Source organism: Macrobrachium nipponense, chromosome 9 (genome assembly GCF_015104395.2).
Source record: "Macrobrachium nipponense isolate FS-2020 chromosome 9, ASM1510439v2, whole genome shotgun sequence".
Lineage (NCBI taxonomy): Eukaryota > Metazoa > Arthropoda > Malacostraca > Decapoda > Palaemonidae > Macrobrachium > Macrobrachium nipponense.
Window position 1 is genome coordinate 4,681,187 of NC_061110.1, and position 11,763 is coordinate 4,692,949.

At 40.0% G+C, this 11,763-nt stretch overlaps 1 protein-coding gene across 1 annotated transcript in view; it reads left to right on the forward strand.

Moving 5' to 3' along the window:
• LOC135218499 (uncharacterized) overlaps positions 1 to 11,763 on the forward strand; it is a 35,615-nt gene that overhangs the window by 10,502 nt on the left and 13,350 nt on the right. The gene's annotated exons all lie outside the window — the stretch shown is intronic.

The window sequence follows — 11,763 nt, forward strand, 5'->3', positions numbered from 1 at the left end:
AACAAAAACGTAACATCAAAAGAATCATTGCAATTATTCGCCAACTTCGAAACCATTCCACATCCATCGGAAGAATCAAATGATTCATTCCGAGAGAATATGAACGATGCAAGAGTGTCTTCTCTCCGGGTGAATAAAACTACAGATCAGTATGAGAAAAATGACACTCTCCAGATAGAGCACTTGTCGACTTACCTAACAGACACCGAATACGTCACCACACCAACTGAAAGTGAATATCAGTCTGACACTGAGGAATCTAAAAGTGTCACTACTGAAGAGTACCCTGGTACCACAGAATCTCTGTTACTAACTAAGCAGGAAGCTTCAGACAGTACTCAGTATGAAGATTTTGCACTTTCACAAGAATTCAGGGATGAACTTACCACATTGTCTGGACGAATACCTTTTCATTACATTACACAGCCTAACACGTATCCTTTCAAGGGCCAGTTTGATCACCTGCTTTTCCCCACAAACATCGATGATAATGATACTCTCAGCAAAGAAACAGATATGGAGCAACAGGCTAAAAACATCACATCACGTAATACTGAAAACGTATTCCTGTATTCAAATGAAGACAACTCAGATACTACTTATGATTATGAAAATATATTTTCCCAAAGTAATTACGATTTCGATAGTACAAACAGTTCTGATGAATTGAGTTCTTTCAACCCCACATCTTCAGATACTAATTCCCTGTTTGATGTACCTAGGACTTCAGATACAGTTATAACATCCAGTGCTGAAAAACAGAGTGACTCTGCAACAGAAGTCTATATAGACCTAGTGTCACTTGAAAGTGAAGAATTTAACTCTTTAGAGCAAAGTGTTCCAGTTAACACTTCAGAGATTTCTACATATCCTTCAGAGAATCCAGAATCCAATATTCAGCTTGTGGATAAAATGCTAATAAGAGTGCAGTCCAATGGACTCGTTACCATAGTTCACTTCAGAATAAGCCAAAACATATTATTTCAGTGAAAGGTCTTGAAGTTGCTTCAGTACTGAAATTAAGCAATCAGCCAGATGAATTATACCACCTGAAACAGAATATCACCATCTCCACTTCGATATCTTTGCAGTCAAAGAATACATCACAAACTAATAACGATCAAGTTCCTCAAAACAGCACAACTAAACCAGTCACCTTTGAATCAATAATCTCTCAAAATGATACATTAGCATTTTCAGAACTAGCATCTGAAAGTTACATTTCAGAAACTTCGACATATGCATCAGATGACCCTCTCTCTTCTTTATCAATAGACGAAGATGATGCTATGTCTACACCTGCTACTGAAAAATTTGATGAGACACTAAGCGTTGACTTCAACATACGCCGAGGAAAGTTGATATCCCTGCATTCAGAAAATAATAATGAAATATCCACTTCTGAGGAAATCCGACAGTCAACGTACAGTGATTATCAGTCTGAAGAGGTATATCATATGAACGAAAATGATAGCTTTGTCATAGCGTCTGAAAATCAATTGGGATTTTCAGCGAACATTTTGCTTGATGAGTCAACATATTTAGAATTTACAGTGTCTTCGGATCAAGCCAGTACCACAGCTGAAGTAAAAGAACCTTTTGAAGAGCTACAAAGTGAATACTATTCCACAGATCAGACAGAAGCTGCACATGAGTATTCAGCAGAGGATCAAGCCAGTACCATAACTGAAGTAACAGAGCCTACTACAGACCTACTAAGTGAATACTATTCCACAGATCAGACGGAGGTTTCGTTTGAAAATTCAACCGAGGATGAAGCCAGTACCACAACTGAAGCAGCAAAAACTACTGCAGAGCTACAAAATGAATACTATCTCACAGATCAGACAGAAGCTGTATCTGAGTATTCGACAGAGGATGATGCCAATATCACATCTACAGTAACGAAACCCTCTGTAGAGCTTCAAAGTGAATACTATTCCACAGATCAGACAGAAGCTGCATCTGAGTATTCAACAGAGGATCAAGCCAGCACCACCACTGAAGTAACAGAACCTTCTGAAGAGCTACAAAATGAATACTATCCCACACTTCAGACACAGTCTTCGTTTCAGAATTCAACAGAGAACGAAGCCAGTACCACAATTGAAGTAACAGAAACTACTGCAGAACTACAAAGTGAATACTATCTAAGAGATCAAACAGAAGCTGTATCTGAGTATTCAGCAGAGGATGACGCCAATACCACATCTGCAGTAATGGAACCGTCAGCAGAGCTACAAAGTGAATACTATTTCACAAATCAGAAAGAGGCAGCGTCTGAAAATTCAACAGAGGATCAAGCCAGTACCACATCTGAAGTGGCACAACCTACTACAGACCTACAAAGTGAATTCTATTCCACAGATCAGACAGAATATGCACCTGAGTATTCAACAGATGATCAAACCGGTACCACAACTGAAGCAACAAGAACTACTGCAGAGCTCCAAAGTGAATACTATCCCATAGATCAGACGGAGGCTTCATTTGAAAACTCAACAGAGGATGAAGCCAGTACCACAAATGAAGTAACAGAACCTTCTGAAGAGCTACAAAGGGAATACTATTTAAGAGATCAAACAGAAGCTGTATCTGAGTATTCGACAGAGGTTCAAACTGGTACAACAATTCAAGCAACAGAAACTAGTGCAGTACTACAAAGTGAATACTATTCCACAGATCAGAGAGAATATGCATCTGAGTATTCAACTGAGGGTCAAGCCGGTACCACAACTGAAGTAAAAGAACCTTCTGAAGAGCTACAAAGTGAATACTATCCCACACATCAGACACAGGCTTGGTTTCAGAATTCAACAGGGGACGAAGCCAGTACCACAATTGAAGTAACAGAAACTACTGCAGAACTACAAAGTGAATACTATCTAAGAGATCAAACAGAAGCTGTATCTGAGTATTCAGCAGAGGATGACGCCAATACCACATCTGCAGTAACGGAACCTTCAGCAGAGTTACAAAGTGAATACTATTTCACAAATCAGAAAGAGGCAGCGTCTGAGAATTCAACAGAGGATCAAGCAAGTACCACATCTGAAGTGGCACAACCTACTACAGACCTACAAAGTGAATACTATTACACAGATCAGACAGAATATGCACCTGAGTATTCAACAGATGATCAAACCGGTACCACAACTGAAGCAACAGAAACTACTGCAGAGCTACAAAGTGAATACTATCCCATAGATCAGATGGAGGCTTCGTTTGAGAACTCAACAGAGGATGAAGCCAGTACCACAAATGTAGTAACAGAACCTTCTGAAGAGCTACAAAGGGAATACTATCTAAGAGATCAAACAACACAGATGCAGACTGAAAAGTATCCCACAGATCAGACAGAAGCTGCATCTGAGTATTCAACAGAGGGTGAAGCTAATACTACAACTGCAGTAGCAGAATCTGCTACAGAGCTACAAAATGAAACCAGTTCCACACATCAGTCAGAACCTGCATTTGAGTATTCAACAATGGGTCAAACCAGTAATCCACTCTTATTAACAGAACCCTCTACTGAGACACAAAGTGAATACAATCCTTTGGATCAGACAGAGGCTATATCTGAATTTTCAATAGAGGATATTTCAGAAAGATATTCAGAGGACTTGGTCTTGCTATCTGGAGGTGATTATAAATCCGATATTGTCGATTACATGGATGAAAATAGTACCGTTTCTCTTTCATTGCTTACTTTGTCTCCAGATGAATCTGACAAAACCACATTGCTCAAAACTTACCAAAATTCGCGCTTAGTGGTCAATCCTAGTCGAACAAGAAGCATTGCAAGTTCATTAGCATTATTAGCAAAACCGCAGGGTGAAAACCTCTTGTTTTCAGAGGAAGTCACCGCTGACGACCCTTCAGAGGGATTTACATACACTGAAGAAATGACCAGTAATTTACATAGTGCTGATATCGGGACAATCGCCATTGAAACAACTACATATCCAGCGCCCGCATTTCCTTTAGTTACCAATGCCAATCCGATTACCTTCGCTAGTGCTAGGGCCACAGATGTACCCAGACATAACATATCACATGCTACAGAGCTGCCCAAAATTGCTGCACCACATCCAACTGACTTTACATATGAATGGAAATATCCTTCTAACAACATGCAATATGACTGGAGAGATGCGACCTACCCAGAGGGACCCAGTCCAAATACTGTAGACATAAACAACAACAACTTCTATTACTTGTTGCCAACGTTTGTTACCCAAAATACTCCTCTCTCAAGGGAACTACAGAATAATTACTTAGAAAAGTTGCAGAGTCCTTGGCCTTACAACCACTACAATCCTCACTTTTACCCAAGAATCAGTTCTCTCCCTGCTAGTCATTTCAACCGGAATGCCTATTATCATTGGTTACTTCAGGCACAACGTTATTATTATTACTATTATAATCAATATTATCAAGGTAGTTATACACAGAACCCAGCCTACCAGCAGTATGTTCCATGGCAAAGTTCTCCTTATTGATTATTTACTGTTAATATGAGACACTCTTCATGTTCCTTTAAGTTAAGCATGTGGTAGGCGATGATAGAATTCAAGGCCATAATTTTAACACAAACACACACACATACAAAAACACACACCCATATATGTGTGTGTGTATGTGTGCGTTTGTAGCAATTCTTCCAGAGTTCTTTCCATAAGGGCTGGATATAATACTACTCACCTCCCACATTTTTGGTGGTTGAATAGCCCTAAAATTTAGTCCTTATGACGAGATATTTCCATAAATGCAAACATAAACCATATAAATTACAAGCTTAACAGACGGCTCAAGTACAAGAGTGCTGTTGATGGACTTTTGATCCAATTGCAGAACGTGAGAACCAACATTGCCTGAGCGGAAACACCTCGTATTATTCAGCAGAGAAAATATTGTTCACTGTCACGTAGTCAGCATGAATTAATAAAAGAAATAATTGCGTTGTACGCTACCATTTCGGCCGTCAAAGCCCCATCAAAGTTCAACGAGAGAGAGAGAGAGAGAGAGAAAGAAAGAGAGAGAGAGAGAGAGAGAGGTGCATTAGTGCTGTTTTCTGTTTGGTTTTGTGCAGTTTTGTTTGATAAATGTTTACTTAAAACGAATGGAAATTTTTAAAACGAAGAGAGTCCTTCTCCCCGTCTGTCAACAAAGAAACCAACTAAAACCTAAATAAAACTCATCTGGACTTAACTAGAATCCTTGTTTCTTTCTTTCCTCTTTCTTGCAGACGTTGCTCAAAAGAAAACTCAGTTGCCTCAGGTTGGAAAATCTCCTAAGCAACCTTTTCGATGCTGCATGCAATTAAAGCTACAAGTTGCAAGGGTCGGAAAATTAATATCGCGAGAACTATGAGCCAGGCGTTACTTTAGGGTCCAAGATTATTTGATTCTAGAATGTTTTTAACAGCATCGAAAGATTATTATTTTTTTTTATTCCAATCTTAATCGTACTCGTTCGCACGTTTGTTGTTTTGGTTAAGCCCTTCCAAGTGATCTTGACTTCAGCTGAAAATTGAAAAAATTAAACAATGCTGATTTTATCTTGCCGGTATCTTAAGTGTTTACACGTTATACTTTTCACAGAAAAATTATGGAAGATAGTTTCCAATATCAGCTCTATGTGTCCTACTTGAGTTTCCAAACTACCCAAAACAGAGAACAGTGTGTCCCTGGGTCTTTGCTTGTAACATGAGGCTACTTGAAGCACCTGATGCATTACCAAACTTCATATTACATAATTTATCACCTTTCCCTTGAAACTTGTCCTCTGTTAGCAAGCTGATCTCCAGTTGGTTTATAGCCTGTTGACTGTCCAGCTGAAGATTCAAAGTAAGTCCTACGGGGGGGGGGTGGGCGGTTAGTGCGGTACACTGCAGGTATTACAAAGGTTGGGTATTACTTTACGTTCTTCACAGTATTCTATCGGCCATTAGCTACAATCCCTTTCGTTAATTTTACTATACCTCAGTCCATCTTCTCTGTCTCCTTTCTCACCTGCTCCCCTCTTCTAACAACTGCAAGGTTTTCCCTCCTGTTACATTTTGAAACCTATTCACCAGCTGGTCCGCTGGTATAGTGGTTAGCGTCGTGGCATGATACTCAAACGTCTCCCGTAAGGAGATGGGAAATCACTGGCTCTGGATCTTGATCAGTTACTGCTGCAGTGTTGGGGTGTCTTTAGCGGTGGGAGGTTGAAGTCAATGGGCCTTTTGGTGTGCTTGTGCCATGTGACTAGATTTCATCTACAGAAGAATAATAATAATAATAATAATAATAATAATAAAATAATAATAATAATAATAATAATAATAATAAGCAACCCGACGGAGAGAGGATATAGAAGAAGATTGGTCAACATCTGGAATGAGAGGAATAACACCCCCCAATCAGAGCAGAGGCTGGCAGACCAAGTAAGGAACATAAAGAAAAAGAACTGGCTCTCCCCAACAGAAAGAGAAGAACTGGAAAGGGAAATGTCACACGACAACGAATTACACGAAGACGAACTGAGAGACGATGCCACAGAAGACGACAGGGACGATGAGGTATCAAACAACGACACACGAAGAAACACCGACGAAGTAACAGAGAGGACGGAATGGGTAGAAAAGATCAGACAATGGATGGAGCCAGATACAGAGAGAACAAAGATCCCCTCCATGAAAGCCTACAACACCAAGAAATTAAGGGAGAAAACAATGAGTCAATGAAATAATGGGCATAATACAGACCACCAGTATCACAGAAGCAAATAACTTGACATATGCAGGAGCAAGATTAGTAGCAGAACTGATGGGGATTCGAACACCAACACCACCAGCACAACAACCCAACAGAAACCAAAACAGCAACCGCCTTGGAAAAGGCGCCTGGAAAAGCAAATCATGGTGATGAGATCTGACTTGAGTAAACTGAAAGAGATGGCAGAAAAAAGGCTAAGAAGCAAGAAAACAAGGGAGGAACTCAACGAGAAATACAAATTACAAGAGAGGGGACTAAACAGCACCATAGAAGATGTAAAACAGAGGCTTAAGGCCAAAGCACATAAGATCCAACGGTACATGAACAGGAATAAGGGATACCAACAGAACAAACTATTCGGAACCAACCAGAAAAAGACTATACAGCCAACTAAGAGGGGAAGACAACCACCCAGAAATTCCTGAAGCCGAACCAAGTAAGAGACTCTGGGAAAACATATGGAGCAATCCGGTATCACACAACAAACATGCAACATGGCTACCAGGAAGTCAAGGAAGAAGAAAGAGGGAGAATAAAACAAAGATTTCACAGACATCACGACAGACACAGTCAGACACCAACTAAAGAAAATGCCAAAACTGGAAAGCCCCAGGTCCCGATGAAGTCCATGGATACTGGCTCAAAAAACTTCAAGGCCCTACACCAACGAATAGCAGAACAACTCCAGCATTGTATCTCAAATCACCAAGCACCCAAATGGATGACCACAGGAAGAACATCCTTAGTACAAAAAGACAAGAGTAAGGGAAATATAGCCAGTAACTACAGGCCTATCAACCTGCCTACCAATTAATTGTGGAAGTTACTAACAGGTATCATCAGTGAAAGGCTATACAACTACCTAGAGGAGACAAACACCATCCCCCACCAACAGAAAGGCTGCAGAAGGAAGTGTAGGGGCCACAAAAGACCAGCTCCTGATAGACAAAATGGTAATGAAGAACAGTAGGAAGAAGGAAAACCAACCTAAGCATGGCATGGATAGACTATAAGAAAGCCTTCGACATGATACCACACACATGGCTAATAGAATGCCTGAAAATATATGGGGCAGAGGAAAATACCATCATTAGCTTCCTCAAAAATACAATGCGCAACTGGAATACAATACTTACAAGCTCTGGAATAAGACTAGCAGAGGTTAATATCAGGAGAGGGATCTTCCAGGGCGACTCACTGTCCCCACTACTCTTCGTAGTAGCCATGATTCCCATGACAAAAGTACTACAGAAGATGGATGCCGGGTACCAACTCAAGAAAAGAGGCAACAGAATCAACCATCTGATGTTCATGGACGACATCAAGCTGTATGGTAAGAGCATCAAGGAAATAGATACCCTAATCCAGACTGTAAGGATTGTATCTGGGGACATCAGGATGGAGTTTGGAATAGAAAAATGCGCCTTAGTCAACATACAAAAAGGCAAAGTAATGAGAACTGAAGGGATAAAGTTACCAGATGGGAGCAACATCAAACACATAGATGGAACAGGATACAAATACCTAGGGAATAATGGAAGGAGGAGATATAAAACACCAAGAGATGTAAGGGATCCACGATCAGGAAAAGAATATATGCAGAGACTCAAGGCGATACTCAAGTCAAAACTCAACGCCGGAAATACGATAAAAGCCATAAACACATGGGCAGTGCCAGTAATCAGATACAGCGCAGGAATAGTCGAATGGACGAAGGCAGAACTCCGCAGCATAGATCAGAAAACCAGGAAACATATGACAATACACAAAGCACTACACCCAAGAGCAAATACGGGCAGACTATACATAACACGAAAGGAAGGAGGGAGAGGACTACTAAGTATAGAGGACTGCGTTAACATCGAAAACAGAGCACTGGGGCATATCTAAAAACCAGTGAAGACGAGTGGCTAAAGAGTGCATGGGAAGAAGGACTAATAAAAGTAGACGAAGACCCAGAAATATACAGAGACAGGAGAAAGACAGAAAGAAACAGAGGGACTGGCACAACAAACCAATGCACGGACAATACATGAGACAGACTAAAGAACTAGCAGCGATGACAATTGGCAATGGCTACAGAGGGGGAGAGCTAAAGAAGGAAACTGAAGGAATGATAACACGGCACAAGATCAGGCCCTAAGAACCAGATATGTTCAAAGTACGATAGACGGAAATAACATCTCTCCCATATGTAGGAAGTGCAATACGAAAAATGAAACCATAAACCACATAGCAAGTGAATGCCCGGCACTTGCACAGAACCAGTACAAAAAGAGGCATGATTCAGTGGCAAAAGCCCTCCACTGGAGCCTGTGCAAGAAACATCAGCTACCTTGCAGTAATAAGTGGTACGAGCACCAACCTGAGGGAGTGATAGAAAACGATCAGGCAAAGATCCTCTGGGACTATGGTATCAGAACGGATAGGGTGATACGTGCAAACAGACCAGACGTGACGTTGATTGACAAAGTCAAGAAGAAAAGTATCACTCATTGATGTCGCAATACCATGGGACACCAGAGTTGAAGAGAAAGAGAGGGAAAAAATGGATAAGTATCATGATCTGAAAATAGAAATAAGAAGGATATGGATATGCCAGTGGAAATCGTACCCATAATCATAGGAGCACTAGGCACGATCCCAAGATCCCTGAAAAAGAATCTAGAAAAACTAGAGGCTGAAGTAGCTCCAGGACTCATGCAGAAGAGTGTGATCCTAGAAACGGCACACATAGTAAGAAGAGTGATGGACTCCTAAGGAGGCAGGATGCAACAACCCGGAACCCCACACTATATACCACCCAGTCGAATTGGAGGACTGTGATAGAGCACAAAAAAAAAAAAAAAAAAAAAAAAAAAAAAAAAAAAAAATAATAATAATAATGATAATAATAATAATAATGATAATAATAATAATAATAATAATATATTATGGTAAAACACCCTCTTTTAGACAAATACCATTAAAGAGGATGGCAGAATTAAGCGAATAGATTTTATAGATAGTTTTTTTCTGTTTTCATTATAATCTGCTTCTCTGGTTCAGAGATGTTTCTTAGTAACTGACTAATTTTTATATTTGGAAAATTCTAAAGATCTTAAAAATGGTGACGGTGATCTTTTTATTTCATTAATTAAAACAGTCTTTTGGTATAATGGTAATATCAACTTAGGATCTCCAGGGCCAGGTCAAGCAGGTTGGGTCGTTATCATTGCATGCATTATTCCGTAGGCTTAGTTCAATTCCAGGCTGGGGTCATCTTTGGTTTAGAGCTGCTGGTGTTGATGCAGGTATAGCTGGTATTCACCGGGACGTTTTCGACCTCCTCGCAGGTCATCTTCTAGATGAGTTGGTAGAACGACTGTAGCATGAGAGTCTGCGTGTTGGTATTTATAACGGCTCAAGACTCTGCAAAAACAACGTAGAGGACACAGCAGTTATTTCTAACGCCATTGCATCATTAGTATAAGTTTTTTAAAACTGCGTATGGCGTTATTTCAAATAGAAAGACAGCCAAAATGCTTTTTACAGTTTCATAGAGTGTACTCTTCTGATACTAATCAAATAACATTTATTACATTTTCTTTTTCATGTTTTTTCCTTTTTATGAGGGTTTGCCGTCTCAATATACGTACACCTTTAACCGCGATAAATTCACCACAGAAATATATTGGTTTATTGTTATTGACGCAGCCATCACTTAAATTCTTAAAAAAAAGGAGGCAGTAATATCCACATTAGAATATCTAGAATTATCTTCGATCGTATAGACGCCTTATTGGAAATTCCTTTCTATCTCAGAGTAGTACTAAAACGTATACGGGGACCCTTTAGCCAAAATCTATTGCTTGGTCGTTTGAGCCCCTCGGTCAAAAGAACTCTGATAAGAAGAAGAGCAGTTGCGAGGAATCCCGACCAACATCTCGTCTAAGAAGAAGAAGAAGAAGAAGAAGAAGGGGACAAAGCAATATCCCACAAGCATTGGTACTATCACATGGCACGAGGTGATGATATCCATATTCACAGGCGAGGTGACCGTAAACCTCATTTATGAGAACTATCTGCGGGAATTTGGGCGTAAATAGCTCTCTCTCTCTCTCTCTCTCTCTCTCTCTCTCTCTCTCTCTCTCTCTCTCTCTTGCTCTTAGACTCTGGCAGCAGATAACCAACCATCTTCAGTCAGGGCTGAGGAGAAAATTGCACAAAAGAACACTGGTGCCAAACACTCGCAATGGCTGATATCGTTAGACCTAGATCTAACATTTATTCTCTCTCTCTCTACTCTCTCTCTCTCTTCTCTCTCTCTCTCTCTCTCTCTCTATCTATCTTCGTTGAAAAGAAGTTCCAAAGATATTTTTGGATATGAGAGATAATAAGGGTTTGGGCAAAGTGGGGCGGCCCTAAGCTACAGTATTTTTTTTGGGGGGGGAGGGGGAAAGAAAAGGTTATGATTTGAAATTTGTAATGCCAGTCGGGAATGGTCCCCATTTTTTGGTAGTCATGATTTTTGCACAACCAGAACATAATTTATGAATCTATTGCAAATCATACAACGCCATTGCTAAATTATGGGTTCTTTCAGCTGCCAAATAGATATTAAGATGTAGGAGTCATTGTGCTAATGTATTTTTTGAATACGGTAAATGAAATATGTTACATTTCTTTTAGTAAATAATAATCATGTCTTACATCTTGGTGTAAACAGATATTCTCTAACAAACGGGCTAGGTATATTTACCATTACCATTCGCACGAAAAGTCCATTTTCCAAATCGAAATCTTATTGCTTCTATAGCAAAGATTCCCTCGGAAAAACAAGTTCAGGCCGGAGCCGAGAAAACGTCTCCCTATTTCTATGAGATGAAACTATTCGCTAATAAACAACAACAGGAAACAAGTCAAGTCCTGGTGCATACAATCCTCCTCTTCTGCTTTTGCTTCTTCTTCTTCTTCTCCTCCTAGCAAGAAAAAAACTAGACACCAATCTTCCTTCTAGATG